A 26,226-nucleotide genomic window follows, 5' to 3' on the forward strand; every position below is an offset into this window, starting at 1 on the left:
GAAGCGGTCTTATGGGGTTTAAAACTTAGTGCTTAGGCCTTTAGGAACAGGGATTTACGCCGGGTTTTGGGGGAAAGAAAGGAGGAAGCGGGTTGAAAGGAAGTAAGCGGGGTGAAGGAGAAGGAAAAGATCGACTGATGCACATCCTTTTTGAGCATAAACAACCCGATCAGGCTTGTATTCGGTCCTCCAAATGCTGAAGTATGTAGCAGAGCTAACACTGGCTCCTTTTGGGGATGAGATCCTCCCTGTGAGGTCTCAAAAACTACAGACCAATGCCTTCATACAAAACAAGTTTAAAAACATTGCCCAGTATTCCATTGGGCATGGAGTCTAATTAAGTCTACGCTAAAACCTGTAAAAGAACATGTTTACAATCGTTAAGGCTCGAAAACCTTAAACAACATAAAGCTTCAAAAACTGGCCATCTAGTGGACCCAATGTTTTTAAAACCGTTTTTAAAAACCGGTTACCGGTCAAACCGGCCAGTTAGCAAGGCTGCCGGTCCGAACCGGCCAAAAAACCCGGTTTGATAGGGCATTTCGCATTTTTTTAGCCCTAACTGGTGAAAACCGGCCGGTTTTAGGCACGCCCACCGAAACATGCAAAAAGGCAGATTTTGATTGTGGTTTAGGGGTTTTGGGGGGGAGGTAAAGGTGTTTTCCCTCCAAAAACACCCTCTCCAAGCTATAAGAGACCCCTCTCACTCTCATTTGTCTCACATAACTGATTTGGAGTGTTTGTGAGCTTGGAGAGTGTGGAGTTTTTGCTGAAGTAGTCATCTTGGAGTTGGAGTTGGAGCTATTTTGGAGATAGTGTGTAGCTGTCAGTGGAGTTGCCATCTTTAAGAGGAGGCTAAGGGAGCTAGTTTACATTTCCAGGTAAGGATTTACACTTGATAATTCCTCATTTGAGTCTGCTGTCCATGATTTTTTTTTATGTGTTATAAACTTCTCACTTCTATGATCTATCATGTATGCTATAAACTCTCTAGCTCTATGCTATCAAATTTTGTAGCTTGAGCCTTGCATGTGCATTTGTTTTCCTACATTTATCTTTGGTTTTCCATGTTGCTTAGCTGCAAATTTTTTTTTTAAATGGCAGATTTCTTTGCAAATTGTTATTATTTCAGCAAACATGGCTCCAAAAGGAAAGGACAGTGCATGGGCTCATTGTGATGTAATTGATGGAAAAATGATATGCAAGTTATGCCATAAATCTATTGGAGGTGGGGTATTCTTAGGTTGAAACAACACTTGGCTGGGATAAGAGGCCAAGTAAAGCCATGTGATGCACCAAATGCACTGTTAGGTCCAGTGTTGCGGGGGAGCGCCCCCCCCCCCTCGCTCCCGCTCCCGATTCGCGCTCCGGGCGGGAGCGGCTTGGGAGCGGGTCGGGAGCGCGCTCCCGAAATCGCTCCCAAAAAGGGAGCGATTTCGGGAGTGCGCTCCCTAAAAAAAATTTCGCTCCCTGCCTTTTCGGGAGCGTTTTGCCTTTTTTTTTTTGTAGTAATGTTCGAAATGCAATTTTTTTTGAAAGAAACAAATAGTTTTTGAGTGGGGCAACTTAATGATCAAGTCTAGGCCCTAGTATTGATATGCTATTCATGGTAATGTTAAATTCTTAAAGTAAAAGTGACATTTTCTTTAATTTTTATTTTAATCCTTTTACTTAAATTTTTAACATTACCATGAAATGACTCAGGATGTTTGAGAGTGGTTTCGTCCTCATTGGATTTCATATGGAGAAAGTAGAATTTTAGATTTCATTCAAAATCCAGCAGACTTATCAGTTTTTCAAGATTTCAGGATTGGGGGATTGCAATGTTTCCATTGAATTTTGTCATGTATTAGGGTATGGAACTCATATTTAATCAAGAGTACCAATCCCTCTATGTACCTTGATGTTAGTGACATTGGTTGTCGAACTCCTCTATCATGACCCTTCTAAAAATGTACGCATCACTCAAACAAAATCTTGACTTGACATGCTATGCTTTTTCTATCTTATGTTAATGCTTAGAGGGTGATATTAATGACAAAGATCCCTATACAGATACAAAGGTAATGACAAAGATACCTCTGGATATTAATGCTTGGAGGGTGATATTAATGACAAAGATCCTGATTTTGCAACAAGACTAAAAAATTAGACATTTCTCGTGGTGGCAAGAGGCCCAAGCATAGGAAATAGATAATAGATTTACTTCTCTTTTCTAGTTTCTAGTAGCTTTTATAACTATTGACTCTTTCATATTTATTATGATATTTTTTTAAACAATATATGACAATTTAAGTTTGAAGTTGGCAATTATAACTCATTAGTAATGAATTATGAATATGATGCTTCATGAAAGTTGAAAGTTGTTTCATTTCATTTCATTTTATAACATTTCATTTCATGTTAGATATTATTTGTTGTAATGGTTACACTTAGCTTACAAGTACAACTTTGGTGATCAATGATGATAAATGTTATATATTGAATTTTGAAAGCTTGAAACTTTAAGATTGATGAATCATGAGACTCAATATGTTGTATGTTACTAACTTGCGGACGTGGTTGAAGAAGATTATAACTTCTAGATGATTGTTGTTATATGGTTCAATCTATGCTTTTTTATGTTTTTTATATCTAATTCATCATTCTACATGTTTTTGTTGACATATATGTATCAAAAATTAAAAAATATAAAAAATATATATTTTTTTAAAAAATCGCTCCGGGATTCGCTCCCAAATCGGGAGCTTCTGAAAATGGTCGCTCCCGCTCCCGCTTCCGCTCCCGCTCCCCGCTTCCGCTCCCGCTCCCAAGTAACATTGGTTAGGTCCTATTAGGGCAGAATACATTTCCAAGCTTGAAAATTTTTATGAGGATAAGGCTAGGGAGAAGGCCATCCAAGATGACATTGCAAGGAAGAGGGAATTATTAGAAGCCATGAAAGAGAGTGGGTATGATGATTATGAGATTCAAGACTCCTCTTCTATCCCTTCCACCAATGACCCCTTTCACTATGTTCATCCTTCTGTTGGCCAACCATCAAAAGGAACAAAGAGAACAAACATCCAAAGTTATTTCTCATCTTCTGCCAACATTGCCTCTTCTAATCCCACTTCCTCCCAGCCAAGTTCTCAACCCACTTTGGATCAACATTGGAAAAGACAATGCAAAGAAACTTCTCACCAATACATTGCTAGATGGTGGTATGATTCAGATATTCCATTTAATGCTGCTCGCTCACCTTATTACCAAGCTATGTGGGACTCCGTTATAGTTGCAGGAAAGGGCTTCAAAGGCCCTAGTATGCATGACTTGAGGGGAGCTCTTTTGCAAAAAGAGATATCTTCCATTGATGAGTATTTGGTTGATTTTAAAGATTCATGGCTCAAAACAGGTTGTTCCATTATGTCAGATGGATGGTTCGATGGAAAGAACCGCACTGTCATTAATTTCCTTGTTTCTTGCCCTCAAGGAACCATGTTTTTGAAATCAGTTGATGCATCTGATAAGGTAAAGGATGCAACCCTTCTATTTGAGCTTTTGGATAACGTTATTCAGCAAGTTGGGGAGCAGCATGTTGTGCAGGTTATCACTGATAATGCCTCAAAGTCATCACTGATAATGCCTCAAACTATGTTCTTGCTAGAAAGATGGTTGAGGCCAAATATAAGACCATATTTTGGACTCCATGTGCTGCACATTGCATAGACCTCATGCTTGAGGATATAGGCAAAGTGGAGTGGGTAAAAAACACTGTAGAGCATGCCAAGTGCATTACAAAATACATTTACAACCACTCATGGGTATTGAACCTAATGAGGAAACACACTGGGGGCAAAGAGCTTGTTAGGCCTGTAATTACGAGATTTGCAACTCACTTCCTCACGTTGCAATGTCTCAATGGTCAACATAAAAACTTGCAGAAAATGTTTTCCTCTGAAGAATGGTTTGAATCTCGGTGGGCTCGTAGACCAGATGGAAAAGACACCAAAAAGGAAGTGTTTGACACTTATTTTTGGAAAAGGTCTCTAGAGCTTGTGAAAATTACTTGTCGTCTCCCAGGGAAGTTGAGCTTCAATCTCCTCTCCCCGGTAATGCTGCCAATCAATGTTATCACCCCAAGAAACTCTCGTAGATTGTATCTCAGAGATGCTCGAGAACATTACAAACTCAACAAAATGTTGGAAATGGATGAATGGAAGGAATGATGCATATTCAAACCAGATAACCACTTTTACTATGCTTAACTCCAGACATGTGTGAACACCTCCAGACTACAAGGCTTTAGACCACCAATTACTCACAGTTTGAGGATTGGGTGAACATGGATAATACTGACCACACCAACAGATGCATAAGACCATGTGATGGCCGGCTGCAACCAGTAAAGAGGTCTGCAAATCTATTTCCTAATGCACAGACAAGATGACAGCTCTTTGGCGCTAAGTAAACAGAACCCTGCATAACACATTCAATGATACATTCTAGACTTCAACACAGAGGTGGGATGACAGCCCCTCTAATGCTAAATATCAAGAGTACATGAACAAATGCATAACAAACACAGCCTAGAACAGAATAGAAGTGGAAAGTGAGCAACTAACAACAAAAGAAGCTTGTATTAGCTGAAAATGAAGACCAGATGCTGCAAGTATCAAAGTAGTTACAGTTTCCAGAAGTTGAACCTTACATCAAAACAACAACCATCAACCCTGATTACATTTGTTTTCTGGGTATATACAGAGTTTGATTACAAAAATGCTTTGCTATTCTATGCGTGGAGGGTCATAATTGGCCACCAACCACTTTAACTATCTAATATGGGTCTCTGCTGCAAATTGCTTGCTTTAATGAACGAATTCGATCTTTTCTGTTGTTCGGCGGTCTTTCTCTGAGCAGGTGGCGTGTAATATGAATGAAACTCCATAACTGATAAATGCGTTTATCTGCTCGAGGCTGTCCTTTTCGTTCTCGGTCATACTGCTCTTGAATGCAGTGGTTGAGGAGTTACTGCGCCGAGTACATGAATGCAGGCCACCTTCGTCCTTCGGGAGTCTGGAATGGCTATGGACGAGGACAGTGTGGACGAACTGAGGGGGAAGATCGGCCGTTGGATCGCGCAAATCAATGGCGGGAATTAGTCGGCGGAGGATATCGGGCGGAAGCGGGAGCGGGCGGTCGTGAGCCATTGGATCTGGACGCGGCGGATCCGACGGTCATCGGGCGGGAAAGATGCGTGGGGGGTTAACGCGCGTGGAAGGCGGTTTCGGTGGCGGGCAATATTCCCCGCACCGCTTTCGGAGGATGGCGGTAATTGTACGCGGGTGCGCGATACCATTCAACACGTGACACGTGGTGGATGGGACGTGGCGAAAACCACGTTGTTCGCGAGTTAACGTGTGGTTAAGTTATGGCAGCGGGGGGAAGCGATCGCCGTCCAATCGCGACGAAGATGATCGGATGGCGGGAGACAAGCGGGCAGGTTATTTGCGGCGGGGATCAAAGGATCGGAACGATCAACGGCTGCGACCAAAGGACGACGATGGGTTGCGAAAGCGCGGGGTCGTGTGGAAGCGGTCTTATGGGGTTTAAAACTTAGCGCTTAGGCCTTTAGGAACAGGGATTTACGCCGGGTTTTGGGGGAAAGAAAGGAGGCAGCGGGTTGAAAGGAAGTAAGCGGGGTGAAGGAGAAGGAAAAGAGCGATTGATGCACATCCTTTTTGAGCATAAACAACCCGATTAGGCATGTATTCGGTCCTCCAAATGCTGAAGTATGTAGCAGAGCTAACAGGTCTGCGTTAGCCTTAGGAGGCCCTGCGTCACCCCGGATGGGTCTGCGTCAGCCCTTTGGCCCTTTGCGTGAGCAACGCTGGCCTCTCTGAGACTTTGCACAGCTCCGTGCTGCCTCTGCGTGGCCCTGCGTGAGCCCTGGTTGGCTCTGTGTCACTCTCCCTGGCTACTGCGTTGCTCTCTCGACACTATCTCTGCCTCTCTGTCTCTTTGTACTCAATGCCCCTCAACTGCAACTCCTGATCACTAATTCTATCTCTTTTCACAAACCCCGCTCTAGAGAATAGAATCACTGATCACTCTGGTGTGTTCTCCAAGTGACCCTCAAGCCTCCTCTTATACTTTTCTCTGTTGAAATTTGGTACTGGAGGACAGGTGGTTCCCTTAGGCTTTGATCTTTGGCCTAGGGAAAAGTGTCCAAAAGAATTTAATTTTTCTCCTAAAGTGACTTTATAATTTTATAAAGTTAAATCTAATTTAAAAGTGACTTTAAGTGATAAAGTTACTAAGTCTAATTTTAAAGTAACTTTTATAAAGTAAATGAAAAATTAGAAAGGAAAAGTGACTTTGGAAATAAATGACTAAGTGGGTCTTTATTAAAGTGGGGTGAATTAAAAAATAGAAAGTGAGATTTAAATGAGCATTTAATCTCAGCCATTGATCTAAATCTATTTCAGCCATTGGATTTAGAGATCACCCAAAAGTCACTTGGATCACCCAAAAGTCACTTGGAATTATATTAAAGGAGGAAAAGGAGGAAAAGGTCATTCATTCTTTCATGAGCAGATTGGGAGAAGGAGAGCAAGAGAGCAAGAGAGATTTCTGAGCAGGGAGGAGAAGGAGACAGCAGCTTGGCACACATTCCAAGGCAGCAGTTGAGCAGATTTGTACAGCTGATTCAGCACATAGTGAAAGGTAGATTTTTGCACAAAAATCGAGGAGCAGTTTGCTGATTTTTCTGCACACAAAACGGAGGCCGTACAACATTTATTGCTGTCCTGTTTGCTGTAATTTCCAGATTGCTGTGAGGCACGGGAAATGATATAAGTTGTAAATTTGTTTGCTGATTTTTTGCTGAATAATTCTCACTGTAAAAAGGCAATTTTCAGAAATAAAGAAGAGCTCTCAAACTGTTTTTCCCCAAGAGTTGTAGGGGGTTTTTCCAGGGTCAAGTTGACCAAAAATATCAGTGTTTTAATGGCTGTTTTTGATTGCTGATTTTTAATTCTGCAATTTCCAGCATTCTGAAAAATTTCCAGAATTTGTGTTTTCAGCAATATTTATTTTTTTCAGTCTGTTAAATGTATGGTTATGGGAATGGGCATTTAACTACATGGGAGAAATAAGGAGAAACTGAAAACCAGGGTGGGAAAACATAAATTTTTACATGGTATCAGAGGTTGAGTGTTGAAGGGCAGTTTGGGACAGCAAAAGGAAAAATTACAGTTGCTGATTTTTCACTCAGAAAATTCCAGCAAGCTGATTTTTTCATAAACAACAGTTTTATCTTTACTACAACAGTGCTATTCTTTCAGTTTTAGGACAGCAGGATGTCATTGGGATTGAGGGTGGAGGATAGGTTGGATGGGCATACAAATTACAGTGTTTGGAAGGAGAGAATGCAGAGTATCTTTGAGGAGGCAGAAGTCTGGGATATCATGGTGCATACCGCACAGAACCCTGTTGTTGTGCCCACTGATGTTACTCAGTTGGCTGGGTATAAAAAGAAGAACAATAAGGGTAAGAGGCTGATTCTAGACGAAATCAAAGACCATTGCATTCCTCATGTGAGAGGAAAGAGCAATGCCCATGAGATGTGGACAGCATTGTCCAATCTCTACCAGAGTACCAATGAGAACCGGAAGATGGTCCTGAAGGAGAAGCTGAAGAACATTAAGATGGGGAATGATAGTGCAGCTGGATATCTCACAAAGATTATCAATGTGAGAGATGAGTTGGCAGCGATTGGAGAGGCCATTCCATCCACTGAGTTGGTGCGTATTGCAGTGAATGACCTCCCCCGTTCATGGTTGAACTTTGCTGATGGGGTTTGTGCACGTAAGACCCTTCCCACATGGGAGAGGTTTTGGGATGATTGTATTCAGACAGAGATCAGGAAAGGACAGCTTGGGGCAGCCAAGCTAGTTGAGCAGGATGAGGACATAGCACTGGTGGCAGGAGGCAAGAAAGGCAAAGGGAAGAAGCAGGCTTCCACAAGCGGTGGTGGAGGCAAAGGCAAAGGTAAAGGTAAACAGGGTAACTCACAGAAGGACTATTCCAAAGTAAAGTGTTGGAATTGTCAGAAGATGGGACACTATGCAGTTGTGTGTCCGGAGAAGAAGAAGAAGAAGGGGAAGAACCAGGACGTGGCAGCTTCAGCAGAGATTGAGGACTTTGCTGGTCGTTTTGACCGAGAGTTTGCGTTCACTACGTGTGAGTCCTTTAGTGCAGGATCACCTGCCACACAGGTTCAGAGGGAGCATGCTTTTCCCTCGATTAGCGGAGCATCTACAGGTATCTGGTATGTGGACAGTGGGGCTTCACGTCACACGACAGGAGTCCGGGAGTACTTCTCAGAGCTTTCAGAGAGTGGCACTGATATTGAGGTAGTACTCGGTGATGACAGAGTTGTTAGAGCAGTCGGGGTGGGGACAGTGACATTTTAGAGGGAGTCCAAACCTCCCTTGAAGGTGTCAGAGGTTCTTTATGTGCCAGGGACGAGGAAGAACCTCATATCCGTCTCAGCTTTGGAGGACAGAGGATATGAGGTACTGTTCAGGGGAGGACAGGTGTTGATGTATCCCAGGGGCACTCCAGCTGATTCAGCTAGAGTGATAGGTGTATGCCATGCAAGGGTGTACAAGTTTGCATTGCAGCCCCTTTTGGCATTGAGCAGTAGTACCGATAGCAGAGCTAGCAGTTCTGAGCTGTGTGAGATTTGGCACCGCAGGATGGGACATATGTATCATGGAGCCTTGAGGACATTGCGGGAGATCACTACAGGTGTGCTAGATTTCAGTACTGATCACTTTGATACTTGCAGAGGTTGTGCGATGGGCAAATTTGCCAAATCCCCTTTTCCCAGCAGTGACAGCAGAGTGACGGGGATACTTGATTTGATTCATTCCGATGTGAGCGGTCGGATGTCTCATGTTTCCTTGAGTGGATATGAGTACTATGTTTTATTCATTGATGATCACTCCAGGAGGACCTGGATTTATTTTTTGAAGACCAAGAGTGAGGTCTTCAAGCGGTTTCAGGAGTTCAGAGCTCTTGTGGAGACTCAGACAGGTCGAAAGATCAAGTCCTTGAGGTCGGACAATGGAGGAGAGTACACCCTTGGAGAGTTTGTTGACTATTGTGCGGAGGCAGGCATTAGGAGGGAGTTCACTGTTCCTTACAACCCCCAGCAGAACGGGGTTGCAGAGAGGAAGAACAGATCCATCATAGGGGCTGCCAAAGCCATGTTACATGATCAGGGGTTGCCATTGTTCTTGTGGGCAGAGGCCTGCAACACAGCTGTTTACTTGCAGAACAGGAGTTCGCATCGTGCCTTGGGGCACATGACTCCGGAGGAGGCTTTCTCTGGGAAGAAGCCTGATATTGGTCATCTTCATATCTTTGGATGCATTACATACTCCTATATACCCAAGGAGAAGAGGACCAAACTAGAGCCCACCGCAGAGAAGGGTATCTTTGTGGGCTACAGTGAGACCTCAAAGGCCTTTCGGATTTACATTCCTGCACAGAGGAGAGTTTTTGTCAGACGGGATGTGAAGTTCGAGGAGGACAGGGCCTTTAGGAGGTCACGGGAATTAGAGTATCTGCATCAGCCAGACCCTCAGCAGCAGTTGAGTCAGTCGCAGGGATCCAGTGGGCAGGGATCAGGAGGATCCGGAGGTACATCTATAAGGATGTCAGGTCCGTCAGTGAGCAGTGGCTCATCGAGCCAAAGGGGTGGTGCTCCAGGCAGCATGCAGAGCAGTTCACAGCGCAGTTCACTAGGGAGTCCACTGATGGACAGTTCACACGGTACCTCAGCTTCTACAGGTTCAGGTGCAGGGAGGAGGACAGCAGACAGACAGTCAGGAGTTCAGGCTACTGATGATGATGATGAGGAGGAGTTTCATTCTCCGGTGGGAGAAGTGCGCTCAGGGAAGAGGAAGCCCAAGTGGCTTCAGGACACCTTGAGAGATGCCACATCTGTTGCTGAGCCGAAGAGGCTGGTCAGAGAGAGTAGACCACTTGAGAGGTTTTGTAGCTATATGGCGATGGTTACCAGCATCCTTGACTCTGAGCCTTCTAGCTATGAGGAGGCAGCTAGCCAGCAGGTCTGGAGAGAGGCCATGCAGGAGGAGTATTCTTCTATCATGAAGAATGATGTTTGGGAGGTGGTGCCGAGGCCTGAGGGCAAATCCGTGGTTACTTCCAGATGGCTTTACAAGGTAAAGCATGCTGCAGATGGCAGCATTGAGAAATTCAAAGCGAGGTTTGTAGCTAGAGGGTTCTCCCAGGTAGAGGGAGTTGATTATGAGGAGACCTTCGCTCCCGTGGCTCGATATACTTCGATCCGCTCCATTATATCGATAGCAGCAGAGATGGGTTGGAAGATCCACCAGATGGATGTGAAGACCGCATTTCTCAATGGCTTCATACAGGAGGAGGTGTACATTGAGCAGCCACAGGGCTTTGAGGTGCATGGGAAGGAGTCCCATGTGTGCAGACTGAAGAAGGCCCTTTATGGCCTGAAGCAAGCTCCCAGAGCTTGGTACTCCAGGATAGATGCATACTTGCAGGGGATGGGTTTCACAAAGAGTGAGGCAGATCCGAACCTTTACTTTATTGTGATTGGTGAGGAGCTTCTCATTCTGGTGCTGTATGTGGATGACTTGATCATTACAGGTGCAGAGAGACTCATAGAGCACTGCAAGAGAGATCTTGCGGCGGAGTTTGAGATGAAGGACATCGGCTTGATGCATTATTTTTTGGGTTTGGAGGTGTGGCAGGAGGAGGGGCATTTCTTCCTGGGGCAGGGGAAGTATATTGTGGACATCCTTAGCAGATTCCACATGGAGGATTGTAGACCCATGTCGACACCGATGATCACCAACTGGAAGAAGCTTCATGCTTCGGATTCCGAGTTGGTGGATCCCACATTGTACAGGCAGCTGATTGGTTCCTTGATGTATTTGGTCAACACTAGACCAGATATCTGTTTTGCAGTCAACACGATGAGTCAGTTTATGTGTGAGCCTAGGAAGGTTCACTGGGTGGCTGCAAAACACATTTTGCGGTACTTGCAGGGGATAGTGGATTATGGTCTGGACTACAGGCAGGGAGATGGAGTGAGATTGGCAGGATACACTGATTCTGATTGGGCAGGTTGTGCTTTTGATAGGAAGAGCACTTCAGGGTGCTGTTTTGGGTTGGGTTCAGCAGTAGTGTCATGGTTCAGCCGGAAGCAGCAGTCAGTAGCACTGAGTTCAGCGGAAGCAGAGTATATGGCAGCCAGTCTAGCTAGTTGTGAGGCTATCTGGCTTCGCAAGATGTTGTTTGGCTTATTTGGTCAGCCGTTGAGACCTTTAGTGATTTACTGTGATAATCAGAGTTGCATTAAACTCACGGAGAATCCAGTATTTCATGACAGGTCAAAGCATATCGGGATCAGATATCATTTCATTAGAGACTATGTTCAGAAGGGAGCTGTGAAGCTTGAGTATATTTCCACTGATGAGCAGGTTGCAGATATTCTTACCAAAGCCTTACCACGGGGCAAGCATGTCTACTTCAGAGACAAGATGGGTGTGGTGAGGAACACCTTCCTCGGTAAGAGGGAGTGTTGAAATTTGGTATCGGAGGACAGGTGGTTCCCTTAGGCTTTGATCTTTGGCCTAGGGAAAAGTGTCCAAAAGAATTTAATTTTTCTCCTAAAGTGACTTAATAATTTTATAAAGTTAAATCTAATTTAAAAGTGACTTTAAGTGATAAAGTTACTAAGTCTAATTTTAAAGTAACTTTTATAAAGTAAATGAAAAATTAGAAAGGAAAAGTGACTTTGGAAATAAATGACTAAGTGGGTCTTTATTAAAGTGGGGTGAATTAAAAAATAGAAAGTGAGATTTAAATGAGCATTTAATCTCAGCCATTGATCTAAATCTATTTCAGCCATTGGATTTAGAGATCACCCAAAAGTCACTTGGATCACCCAAAAGTCACTTGGAGTTATATTAAAGGAGGAAAAGGAGGAAAAGGTCATTCATTCTTTCATGAGCAGATTGGGAGAAGGAGAGCAAGAGAGCAAGAGAGATTTCTGAGCAGGGAGGAGAAGGAGACAGCAGCTTGGCACACATTCCAAGGCAGCAGTTGAGCAGATTTGTACAGCTGATTCAGCACATAGTGAAAGGCAGATTTTTGCACAAAAATCGAGGAGCAGTTTGCTGATTTTTCTGCACACAAAACGGAGGCCGTACAACATTTATTGCTGTCCTGTTTGCTGTAATTTCCAGATTGCTGTGAGGCACGGGAAATGAGATAAGTTGTAAATTTGTTTGCTGATTTTTTGCTGAATAATTCTCACTGTAAAAAGGCAATTTTCAGAAATAAAGAAGAGCTCTCAAACTGGTTTTCCCCAAGAGTTGTAGGGGGTTTTTCCAGGGTCAAGTTGACCAAAAATATCAGTGTTTTAATGTGTTTTAATGGCTGTTTTTGATTGCTGATTTTTAATTCTGCAATTTCCAGCATTCTGAAAAATTTTCAGAATTTGTGTTTTCAGCAATATTTATTTTTTTCAGTCTGTTAAATGTATGGTTATGGGAATGGGCATTTAACTACATGGGAGAAATAAGGAGAAACTAAAAACCGGGTGGGAAAACATAAATTTTTACATTCTCGTTGACATATCAACGGCTGAGATTAAGTCCCTAATCAACGGCTAAGATTAGATCTAGCTTGATCCATGTCTTTTGGACCATTTTAACACAGTTTCATATTAATCCACATTAATATTTTATTTTCCCTAAGTTTAGACTTAGGGACTGCATTAAAAATATTAATTATTTTAATATCTCATGAACTGTTTAGAATCTGCCCAAACTCTTTCTGGGTATTGGAGATCTCATGTGCCCCAACCTCTCCACCAAATTTCATGGTTAGAGCACATTCGATGCTACCCCAAATCAACACTCCCTCTTAGCGAGGATTGTGCTCTAGTAATGCTCCTCACTGAGCATCACTCTGATCATTCGGCATCGGTCCCTGTGCTGATGCTAGGCCTTCTTACCCAACATCCTCTGCATTGCTGCATCCTGTACAGCTGCCCATGGTTCTGCCATTGCCATTGCTGCATCTGTACCACAGCTCCCTCTGCATCCGTGCTGTTGTTGGTCCTTTCTCCCAACACTGCATCTGCACTGCACCTCCTCTCATCATGCTGCATCGTGCTGCCCACTGCTGCACTGCAACTCAGTTACTGAGAAGTAAGTAACTGATCTCCCAACCTGACCTCCCTGTTAGGCTAGAGACACCCACTGATGCTGAAGCTCCCTCTGCCGCTGACAAGTGCTCCCTCTTTGACCTCTTTGCTGCTGCAACAACTCCTTGCATCTCGCACCATTGCACACCTCTCTGTGCCTTCCTGCACTGGTGCAACACTCCTGTGCCTCTCGCACTGCTGCAGCGTGCTAGCCTCATGCTGTCTCAGGACTCTTGCACTATAGCTCTCTCTGCTGCTCCAGTCACATCCGTCTCTACCCGACTCAGCTGGTCCTGCTACTCCTCTTCGGGGCTCCCGTAGCAAGGTCTGATCCAAGACGCTGGGTACCTCGAGGATCCTACCCCTCATCGCTTGTAGTCCTCCTGACTACAGCTCGATGTCTCCCCACTTTCACTTAAGTGGTGCGTGTGCACTCATGGTACAGTCATCGTCTGTCAAAACTTCCTTCTTTGCTCGTGCTGGCCCTGCCTTAATCTCGGAAGACTCTCCCTTACTCTTCTTCCTTGGACACTGGGTCACATAATGGCCCAACTCTCCACAGTGGAAGCACTTAATCTTGGAGAGATCCTTCTTCTTTCACTTTTCCTGCTTTCCCTTAGATGCTAGGGCAACATCTTCCTCCTCCTGTTTGACTTTGATCCCTTTGCTGTTGCTACCCGTCTTTACCCGTCTTCGACTGCCGTCTAATCTCTTCCTGGCAAAGAGCCGCCCACTTCTCGTCCCAAGGTGGGAGAGTCCATCTGCCCAATATACTTTAGACAAATACCTCCCAGTCTTCTGAGACAACATTCAGCGCTGTCCTCACCATCAACTCTTGATCCGGCGTGGCTTTTATAGCAGTCAACTGATCTCGGATTTCATTCAGTCCTCCGAGGAAGGTGTTAATCGGTTCTCCCTTCATCTGATACGATCTCAACTTATTCTCAAGTAGCATTCTTTTCTACACAGAAGTATGCTGGTACAATTTCTTGAGAGCCTCCCACATCTAATATGCTGTTTCCTTCTCGGCAATGTGTGGTACTACAAGATCCTTGACCCCATCAAGGATGATGCTCTTGGCCCTCGCCATTGCCTCCTTGTCGTTATCATTGGGGTCGACTAGGATAGCTATTACCTTCAAGGCGAAGTTCTTGACACGATTTATGTCAGGTACGGATAAGATTTTGGCCTTCCAAACTGTGGAGTTCGACGCTTCGTCCAGTCTATCCTGGTCTCTTACTTCGTGTAGTGCCATGATTCTCTTCTACTTCCCTCCTGGAAGTTCTCTGTTTGACTCCTCCGAGTCTCTACTTCCCTTCTGGAAGTTCTCTTCTAGACTCCCTCCGAGTCCCGATTTCCCTCATGGAAATCTTTTTGCCGCTGTCGAGATGCCCCTTACTCTAATCGTCTTGTGTAACCACACCACTGATCTGGGGTTCTCGTCTAGAAACCCTCGGCAACAACTCCCTCCTCTTGGCTTTGCTCTGTCAGGCACTGTTCTGACTACAATACCTCACCAACTCCACTTTGCTATATACCCATAGCCTTCTAAACCCCAGCAACCTGAAGGTGAGAGCTTCTAGGCTCTGCGTAATTCCGGCACTAGCAACCCGACCTCCTCACCCAACTGCGTCAGCCCTCCCAGGTTTTGCATGGCTCTGCGTGAAGCTCCCTTTGCCTTCCTTAGCGTCTGCGCTGCCTCTTCTCGGCTCACCCTTGATGACACAGGCACTGTGTCACCCTTCCTTGTTGCTGCTCTGCTAGAAACAACTTCTGTCACCTCAGGACAACTGTTTTCTACTGCTATTGCTCCGCTCGGTTGATGTCCTTAGTCCTCTTGTGATTTGCAATCACGCTCTGATACCATGTTGAAGTTTCTAAGTCTACTTAGTTAGAAACCCTCCATGCACTTTATCTGATTTATTCCTACCTACTTGTTATTTTACTTAACAAGTTATTTACAATGTAAATACTGAAAATAAACACTAGTGCATGCTCAACATATTACAGATCAATAACTAAAGGAAACAGAAACAATCACACCATATGACACCTTTATTTTTGGACCAATGTCTCCGGAAAAACCCAATGTGGGAAAATCGGTGCAACCATTTGAGGGTTTTCTTATTAAGCAATATCAGAGTACAATCTGGGTGCCGAAACCTGCCTACCCAACAGAGAATTTCCTTGGCAGTAATACCTCTCAGTTTGAGACAAATCTCTTGGCTGAAACCCTGTATAATCCTTCCGACAGCTCCTCAGCACCAATCTGCCCCAGAAACCCCAGCGTCAGCCTCTCTCTGGACTGCGTCAGCCCCTCTCTGTCCAGCACTGGACCCGCGTCACCCTGGATGGGTCTGCGTTAGCGCTTTGGTCCTCTGCATTAGCAACGTTGGCCTCTTTGAGGCTCTGCACAGCTCCCGACTTCCTCTGCGTGGCCCTGCGTGAGCCCCGGTTGGCTTTGCGTCACTCTCCCCGGCTACTGCGCTGCTCTTCCGGCACTATCTCTGCCTCTTTCTCTCTCTGTACTCAATGACCTTCAACTGCAACTCCCAATCACTAATTCTATCTCTCTTAGCAAACCTCGCTCCAGAGAATAGAATGACTGATCACTCTAGTGTGTTCTCCAAGTGACCCTCAAGCCTCCTCTTATACTTTTCTCGTTGACATCAACGGCCGAGATTATGTCCCTAATCAACGGCTAAGATTAGATCTGGCTTGATCCATGTCTTTTGGACCATTCTAACACAGTTTCATATTAATCCACATTAATATTTTATTTTCCCTAAGTTTAGACTTTGGGACTCCACTAAAAATATTAATTATTTTAATATCTCCTGAACTGTTTGGAATCTGCCCAAACCCTTTCTGGGTATTGGAGATCTTGTGCCCCAACCTCTCCACCAAATTTCGTGGCTAGAGCACATCTAATGCTACCCCAAATCAACACGAGGTTGGGCACATGGGTGGGGCAGGCCTCCTTCCATGCATTTTTTGATCTTATCTTGAGCTCTGCCCTTGAGCTTTACTTCTCCTTCATAGCTCGCATGACTGTTTGATCAATAGCTCTCACTTAGCCTGTAGCCCGATTTCTCTCACTCGCAATTGCCGTCTACTTGCACAAACTAGTCTCATACTTGTCGAAACTGCTGCCCACATTTGTCTCTCAAAAGCATTGACTATCCTCGACTCTAACTGACTCCTTTGAGCCCTTGTCACTTGCCTCTTCTCCATACATGGTGCATCAAGCCTTTGCCTAACTGGGCCTCTCATGCCCTTGAGCCATTGTATTGCGCTCGAGCCATCATGTTCGTGTTGGCTGTGAGACATATTAGGATAGGAATGTGTGCCATGTTTAGAGGGATGTGGGGGTTACAGGGATGCAAATTGAGTTTATAGTGACATGCTAGCCTCTAGGATACGAGGTTGAGGCTACAGGGACATGATGTCATACAAGAATGTGGGCAACATTTCTCTGTGCAACATAGCATCTTCTATCAGACTTGACCTTTAGCGGGCAACTTCATTGCGACGAGAAAGTCCGTTGTCTAGGGCAATTTGTAGGGCATTTCGAATGCCATGGGGGATTTGCCTCATTAGCCCATCTTGATGACCTCGTTGTAGGTTATTCGTCTATCTCCTTTGTTACATGTAGGAATAGACTCCTCTCATGCAGTTAGGATGGAAGACCCCTTAATTGGAGACATTACCAAGACAATCACTGGGGTCTGAAACTTCGACACATAAGGCTTCAAAGAGTGGGACACTAATAACAATTTTAGGCGTTGATCACGAGATTGGAACACTTGTACTCATCAAACTCGACCTTACGGATGGAGGTCTATGAACTTACCAACAAAGTAGCAAATTGAAGGTGGAGAACATTTCTCTAAAGATTTCTACGAAATGGACTTGCCTCTCATCCGTCGTTTGGGATGCAACCCTCTAGTCCTACCCTCACTCCACTTGGCCCACTTCCACCCCAAAAACGAACTCTTGTCTTATGAATCATTGGTAAAGCGAAGAATGCAAGGCTCTTAATTGCCAGCTTCAGTATGCACTCATTGTTAAAATTGGCAACTAGGGCCAAACTCCATGTGGGTCATCTTATTTATGGTAGTTGATATTTTTCCTTGATTCCTCTCATCGAGAGGTGTAGGATTGATCTAATGATCATCCGATTTCGACAAGTATTTATGGAGATATGAATTTATTTGTATTTACTTGACAAATTGTCAAGGTTGGCCAACAGCTAAATGTGTGGCACACATGCCCAACATATCATATAAATACAAGTGAGGTTGAGTCATTATTTATCATCTCATCTCACTCATTCTTCTCTCTCCTTAACATTGGGTTTATACACAAGGAAGAGGAGCTCACACAGGGGAAGGAGGAGGACTGTAGAATGGGGAACCTCCAATTAAACTTGTGAAGCAAAACACTTGACTTGCAACGACAACAATTTAACTAAAACTTGATGGCCAAAGGCCAGTTCAGGTTGGCGTTGTGCAGCACTGGAGCGGCCAGAAGATCAAACAACTCTGATATCAATGTAACGAACAAAGTTCGTAAACTTCAGCGGTATGCTTTGATACCAATGTTATGAACAAGGTTCATATACTCAGAGGATTGCTTTGATACCAATGTAAAGACAAAAACATCCATTGTAGGACAAGCAATTGTATATAAGAATATTTGAATACAAGTGAGATGATTACAATGAGGGTGAGGGCCTGCTTATATACCTAGGAAGGTACCTCTTCACAACAGTCATGTGCTCAAAGACATGCCTTTTCACTACTAGTTATTAGTTAATAATCATTAATTATTATTATTGTTATTTACATTATTTGTATTATTTTTATATATATATTTTTTAATAACAGAGAAGGGGTCCTAACTCTCTATGCAACCAAACTTATGCTTGGAGATAAGTTTTAATGATGCAAAATCTATCTCTAAAATGCACAATGGAATGCTTCAATGAGGTAAAATGGTATCAATATGCTTCAAGAGAGATATTAATCCACAATGGTCCAAATGTATCAATAACAAAATACAATTTCACATTCAATTGATCAAATTAGGATATGTGTTTTAGAGTGCAAGTTAGTAATGAAATTTTAGTCCAATGCTTAAATTAAAAATGCTTCAAAACATGAAATGTAAGTATGGGGGATTTACGCAGTGCATTATATTAGATATCATTTTTTGGGATTCAACTGCGTTAAGTAAGTCATTCAAACGTATGACCATTTCCATGAGAGGTAGTCGTAACTGACTAATTTCTCATGATTTTTGAATAGTTCACTTAGCACTCATTGCATCGGGTGATGCTCACAGGGGTGAAGAAGTGGGATTGAAACTAGTGAAATGTGGAGAACGAATCACATAGCATCAATCATCACTTCCGGGGCTTGCACCCGGTAACCAGGACTTCCCAGGAGGTCACCCATCCCAGAACTCCTCTGGCTCAAGCGCGCTTAACTGTGGAGTTTTTCCACAATCAAGCCCACTTAGCTTGCTACCCCATTTGCAAAACCTTAGCAAGTATTGTGCCTCATGAACCATTCAAGTAGAGATCCCTTGACTCTTTTTGAATTTAAGTATGGGGGATTTACGCAGTGCATTATATTAGATATCATTTTTTGGGATTCAACTGCGTTAAGTAAGTCATTCAAACGTATGACCATTTCCATGAGAGGTAGTCGTAACTGACTAATTTCTCATGATTTTTGAATAGTTCACTTAGCACTCATTGCATCGGGTGATGCTCACAGGGGTGAAGAAGTGGGATTGAAACTAGTGAAATGTGGAGAACGAATCACATAGCATCAATCATCACTTCCGGGGCTTGCACCCGGTAACCAGGACTTCCCAGGAGGTCACCCATCCCAGAACTCCTCTGGCTCAAGCGCGCTTAACTGTGGAGTTTTTCCCACAATCAAGCCCACTTAGCTTGCTTAGAAATAGCTCTTTATGTGAGTAAATTATTGATTAGAATGTTAGTTACTTATGATATGACTTCAATAATTTTAAGAGCATATATGAATTAGAAGGCACAAGTAATTATTCCAATGATGATAAGCAATTCAATGGAAATATAACTTGGTTCTATTAGCTAAATAAATGTTATTCAAATGTAACAAAGCTACTTACTCCAAGAGATAGTAATCAAATGAAGTGCTTAGGCAAATGCAAGTTATCAATGATTAAATTAGAACTAAATGGTTAGTGTAAGAAAATAAAAATGTTAGTGCAGGACAAGAGAAACTCCTCCTAGAAGAGGAGATAGATATACCAAGGTGGGACCCTAAACTCCCTCTAAGTTTTTATTTTTTATTTTTTATTAAAGTTACAAATACCCCTTAGACAAATAAAGGGTTTTGAAACTTTTCAAGAGGGGTTTTACAAATAAAGTTTTAAATACCACCTTCCTCAAAATATTAATGTGGAAAAAAAATTAATAATGAATTTACAAATATTTTAGTATGAAATTTTTTCCCAAAATGAAATTCATGAAAATAATTTAAAACTTCCCCCCAAGAGAAAGTTGATTTCCCCAAAACTAACACATAAGAGAGTTTTTTTAAAATGATTTTATAATTAAGATGAGAAGAATTTCTCCCAAAACAGAAAATGACCTTCTCAAAACAAAATACACTTCAAAAAATTTCGATATCCAGGCTCAAGGAAATACACAAGGGTTAAAGAAAACCCCGTGGCTATAGAGAAAATAGATCAAACGTGCAAAGGACATGCCTCTCATTCTGGTCCTTTATGTGGATGATCTCTTTCTAATAGGTGCAAACCCTCTTATTTATCAATGCAAGAGGGAGTTGGCTTCCGAGTTTGAGATGAAGGACCTAGGTTTGATGCATTACTTCCTAGGCCTGGAGGTCTGGCAAAAGCAAGGTGAGATTTTCCTTTCCCAAAGAAAATATGTTGTGAAGTTGCTTGAGAGATGTGGGATGGTGGATTGCAAGTCTGTGTCTATTCCGATGGAACTCAACTTCAAGAAGCTATGTGGAAGTGTTGTTGGGTTCGAATTGACAAATCCTTCCGAATATAGACAACTTGTGGGGGCCCTGATGTTCTTAGTAAGCTCCCGTTTGGACATATGCTTCGCTGTGAATACATTGAGTCAATTTATGGTCGAGCCTCATGACATACATTGGATTGCTGCTAAGAATATCTTGAGATATCTTCGTGGCACAATCAACTATGGACTGAGATACACTGTTGGGAATTTAAGGCTACATGGATATACTGATGCTGACTGGGCTGGCAGTGTGGTGGATCGTAAAAGCACGTTTGGATGTTGCTTCTCATTGGGGTCTGCTTCAATTTCTTGGATGAGAAGGAAGCAGAAATAGGTTGCTCTAGGCACCCTCGAGGCCGAGTACATTGCAACTAGTATGGCTTGCAGTGAAGCTGTTTAGTTGAGGAAGCTCTTCAGTGAGCTATTTGAGCACGTGCTGGATACCACTGTGATCTTCTGTGACAACTAGAGTGGGATTCGCCTTTTAGAGAATCCCGTGTTCTGCGATTGCTCCAAGCACATTGATATCGGGTACCACTTTATCCGGGATATGGTATAGCGGGGAGCAATAAGGCTCCAACACATCAGGACTAATGAGTAGGTCGCAAACATCCTCACGAAGCCCTTAGGGAAGGTCAAATTTTTATCCTTTCGAGAGAGACTTGAAGTCGTTGAAAGACCTTCCTATGAGGGTCCCGCTTGAGTTGAACATTGAGCTCTGGGAGCTCTTGGGGCCTTGGGGTACTTCTTGAAGCTATGAGTGACCTTAGGGTGAGTGGTTCACCTTTCCCTACGGTTGACATATGCATCGGATGAGTGGTTCACCTTCTCCTATAACATATGAGTAGGATGAGTGGTTCACCTTCTCCTACTGATGCCCCGACATACATCCTACCCATGTAGTCCAGGACTCATGGGAAGTACCTCTCATCTGGCCAATGGAAAAGTGGATAGGGACCATAGTATTGCTGATGGATGCATCGTGTACTGCCGTACTCCTTATGTCTAGGATGCATAGTGTTCAACAACTTGATTTGAGATCAATTGAGGTTCTACCTCTGGACTGATTTTTGTCAGTGAAGAGTAGTAAGGTTCTTCTTCATTATTACATCATGGTTCAATAGAGCAGAGATGAGATGACATAGATGATACATGACAATAGGATGGCATGATGATCGATGACGACAAATGGATTGGTAGGTGGAATTCTCCCTAATTGAGAAGGAGTGTTAAAATTGACAACTAGGGCCAAATTCCACCTTGGGACAACTCATTTGATGGAGATGACGATCGCATTAAATTCCTCTTTTCGAGAGGGCTTAAATTAGTATAAAGATCATCTCATTTGGACATCTGGAAGTGTGATTTTAAATTTATGCCCACACGTGCAAATTGTTCAGGCCGGCCACATCAACATGTAGGCTCAAGAAGCCCAATGGACGTGTCTCTTCACCCACAACGAATTGTATAAATACAAGTGACCTCACACCTCATTTGACACCATCATCACTCACACATTTTGTTATCTCAAAATCAGATCCTGATAGGCTGCTAGTCAGGTTGACTCTAAGTAACTATTTCAGACCTACTTTAGGCTGAGGCTTAGCCTCCTCAACCTGAGAGGGCTCTCTCTTAAAGGATTAATGATTTTGATTAAAGATAAGATGGCTAACTCTTATAGAACAACTGTGAAAAATATGAATGCTGGAAATACATTAAACAACTATCCATTGGGCTTATGGAGTCAACAACACCTCAATATAACAGTGAACTCAACCTTACATAGAAGTCAGGGCACTCAGCATTTAGACATTCAGAACATAACTCATATGGGACCACAGTTTATAAATGCATACAGGAAATCAGAGCACATTCAGTGAATTCTGAGTGATTATACATCTATACCACTGTAAAAATTATGGAAAGGACAAGATCACATAGGACAAGATCACATATTCTGAACATAAGAAATCCTTCATGAATCCTGAGAAGTAAAGTCAAAATTATATTACTGAAAATGAGTCTTTACATAAGCCAAATACAAGCTGTATCATAAAATTTTCCAACCCTGATTACCTTGCTGTTTCAGCTATATATAGAGCTCTTATTCTAACTGATCGAGATTCCTCCTCCAGCATGAGGGGAATTCGAAAACTACTTCTATTGCTGACAACTCTTAAACTTTAACTACTTAATAAATACAACAAAGTGTTGACTAGAGTTTTTAGAGATCTAAATCAACTATGACTCTAACTCCATAACAGCCTTGGTCTACAATCATTTTCGTTCTCTGACATCTGGTTCCCTTCTGGCGGTGGCTGTGATGGACCTTTAATGCTTCATGTTTGATCTTCAATGACACATCTTTTCCATTGCCCTGAAACATAGGAAACTGCCCCTGTTTGTCGGTCCTTGGTTTGCCTCAAAATGTTCGAATCCAAAGAAGCATGCCTTTATCCTTTAATTACCCAAAATGGAGCAGACTGCCACGTCCTTGATGTGCTGTAAGCCTTTCCCATGTACCTGTGTGATGACAAAACTTTTCAAAAAGATTTGTTGCTTTGTCAATCATAATTGATCAATTCAATTGTAACATGCAGTTACAGCAGTTTCGTAGCGCGCTACGAAACTGCTGTGTAATTTCAAAAACACAGTCTTAGACTCTACTCTGTTTGTATATCTTATCTTCAATTTCATTGCCTGAAAAAGGAGCACCAGATTTGTCTTGTCTTTTAATATCTGAATCAGAAGTGACACAACTACCATTGCCAAAAACCTGTTCAAGTAGATTGAAAAGGTCCTTATCATGCTTGTTGAATTCTTGGATATCACTCTGCTTAATACTCAAATACCTGTACTTCATGCTCCTAAACTTTTGAAACAGCTTATCTGTTGATAGATAGTGCCCAATCTCCTCTTTAAATTTTCTAGTCACTTCAGTCCAAAACGCTTGATGCTTGGAAAAAGACATTGCATCTTTTAAAGATGTCACACCATGTGCACCACGATTTATACCATCTTGTACAGCAGAAGCAATACAAATTTCATCTTTCAAAACCCATTTCAACCTCTTACCACCAGACGCAGATGCTAAACTATCCAAACCAACTTCTTTTCTGATGTTTCCAGCATATGCCTCGTGTGCCTCTTTGCTATCTTCTGAATAATTTTTGGCTGAAACCCCTTTATTATGAGACATCGTGCAGCCATCTCCTCCATTGTTTTTTAAGCAAGTTCCATCATCTTGTTTTGGAGTTCTTTCACCCAGCAAAATGCTTTCATTCCAGTTAACCTCAGGCTTCTTTCTCTTGTTCTAATTTCTCAAATAGGAGCCAGTGGAAAGGAGAGGAGAGTGAGGTGCGGTCAAGGGTTCCAAGGGATTTTCTTTTTGTAAACATGGTACCACTAGCATTGGAAGAGCCATGGTTGTCTGATCTGTGTTTCCGAACATTGCCAAACATTTCCTCGAGTATCCCAAAAAGTTCCTCATCATGTTTATTTTGGTGTTGAACACCACTCTGCTTTTTTGCAAGGTATCTTATTTTCATGGTCCTGAACTTGGTACAAAACTTCCATGGCGATACACATTTTCCTTCATTAGAATGACCTTTCAATATCGGTTCAGGATTGCAAACCCTTTCTTGAGGAGCCTTTGATGGATGCTTGCTGTAATCAAACACAAACATCTGGGCTCACTGTCTTCGTTGCAATACCAGTGTGTAGTTGGAGCTCCAGGTGCAGTAGTCAGCCATCGTTGTACAACACTTCCATTGAATAAAACATCAAACCAACATGCTAGGCCATGAACTCGAGTGCCCACAGATGCAGTAAAGTTCAAGGGAATATCAATTTCATACAACTCTTCTTCCTTGACCTTTGTAAAGTCAATTGTGTGAGAGATAGGAGGGGCCACAAGCAATCTTGGGTCAAAAGCGTCTATAACAGGCTGGGAGAAATAGCCCTGAAACGCAGAACCATGCAATGGTGTCAAGTCAACACCATAGTAATTTTGTTGTTGCCAAAACATATAGATACTCATCACTAAAAGGAGCCATATGTATCCTGCCCATAGTGGGAAACATTTTTCCAGTAGGACCAAGGAACCTGTCCCTCGCAATTACATATGTTTCTAGCATTCTTTCATTGAGTAATAATGTTCCCATGGGCTTTGATATTAGAATATCTGCTTTCTCTGGCAACTCAACCTCTTCAATTTTCCCCTTGATCACTGTTATATGCTGACCCAAAGATGGATTTCCAGCAACAAGTCTGCGTGCATAATCTACCATTTCTGACGCTTCCACAGCATAGACATGCTTTGCACCAGCCTGTGCTGCAAACAGAGAGAGAATTCCACTTCCAGCCCCCACATCAACCACAATGCGACCATGAAAATCTATACGGTTTTCTATGACTGCGGCATAATATGACCCTGTCCGCACATAATCTTGCAACATGTTCTGCTGGTGAAGAAGTTGCCCATAATAGTGGAAATACATTTTTGCAGATGATGCTTCAATCTTCTTATCAAACTTGTTAAGTTTCCAAGATGAATCACTTGAACCATTAGCCAACTTCTCCCCAGCTCCTGCAACTGATGTATCTGTATTCCACTCCTGAACAGTCAAACCAAATGAAAAGACTGCTGCTTCTGTTGGGAATTGAATCGTAATGGCTCGACAGATGCTCTCTGCTCCATAGGTTGATGAATGACAAATGAATTCTGTGGCATGTAGCGGGCCTTGTTAACTTCTCCTTCATGATTAATCTTCTGGATTATTTGTACCTTGGCTTCGGTGGATTGAAAAACCTTCAATGATGTCACCGTAGCATTTGTCAGGCCACCAGTCCTCATATTAGCTCGTATAGGCGTTCCAAAGCCAATAGAAGAATCTTGCCGTCTCTCAGAAATCGTTTTCTCTAGATCCACGAAAACCCTGCCACATATAAAGGGAATATCCTTTGTATCGATCTGAATATGATCGCCACGAGGATGTTTGCGAGCTCCCTTTTCTGGAACATGTACAACTGTTCCTTCTAGCAATTTAAGTAATGCCTGTTGAACAGCTTTAACATTGAAATCAGCGACCATGAGTAGTTTATACAAAATAGACTACACATCCTCCCCTTCATATGCTGCATGTGTTAAAGTTGTTGCATTTGCGATAACAAAGGGCACATTCACACAAACCTAAATAGGGTTTATGCACTGTGATCTTTGAAATGAGCTTCGACATACTAAAGCAGAGAATTGACCTTTTTAGACATACCAACAATACTCTTAACAAGACTCCTATTTACACTGTTTAGACCCTAAAACCAGATGAAAAGACTGGACCCAAAATTGACACCAACCCTTTGACAAACAAAAAATTGATGTTCAGAATTTAAAATATTTTCCTTGAGTGATAACACATTCTTCTCTCTCATTCCCTCATTCGTTCATACAACTATTGGGCAGCTTCTCTCTCTCACATGTGTGGCAAGAAGGATGAGTTTTCCGGGTTGAATTGCAGGACTGAAATTTTAGACTACAGACCAAGTTTGACCAGTGTTAACCAAGGGGTTAGTTGGAGGATCTTTTCTCTCTTTAGGCCACATTTCTGGGCACAGAAATCGAGGGAATATGGGAAGTTTGACCAGCGTTGACTTTAGGGTTATTGCAGGTTGACCGCAGAAAATTACAACAGTTTTTCTCTCTCCTTTGACTGAGTTTGACCAAGCTGTTTTGGGCTGACTTTGACCTCCTGATCAGGCCGAGTTTGATTGGGGAAGACTGAGCTGTTTTGAGGATGATTTATTGCTGATTTGACCAACGTTGACTTTCTGGTTAGGGTGAAGTTTGATTGCATAAATTGACAGGGTTGTTTTGACTTTGAATTGGGCAAGTCAATTTGACTTTTGTACTCTCTCTCTCTGC

At 42.8% G+C, this 26,226-nt stretch overlaps 1 protein-coding gene and 1 pseudogene across 2 annotated transcripts in view; one reads left to right on the plus strand and one right to left on the minus strand.

Annotated features, from left to right (window-relative positions):
- Window positions 1-26,226, plus strand: part of LOC149234573 (general transcription and DNA repair factor IIH helicase/translocase subunit XPB1-like) — a 217,791-nt gene that overhangs the window by 25,090 nt on the left and 166,475 nt on the right. The gene's annotated exons all lie outside the window — the stretch shown is intronic.
- On the minus strand, window positions 23,917-25,011 carry LOC149234574 (putative histone-arginine methyltransferase CARM1 pseudogene; annotated as a pseudogene).

Source organism: Pinus tabuliformis, chromosome 8, assembly GCF_031772625.1.
Source record: "Pinus tabuliformis cultivar Carrire ecotype Pingquan chromosome 8, CPIR1, whole genome shotgun sequence".
In the NCBI taxonomy this organism is placed as follows: Eukaryota; Viridiplantae; Streptophyta; class Pinopsida; order Pinales; family Pinaceae; genus Pinus; species Pinus tabuliformis.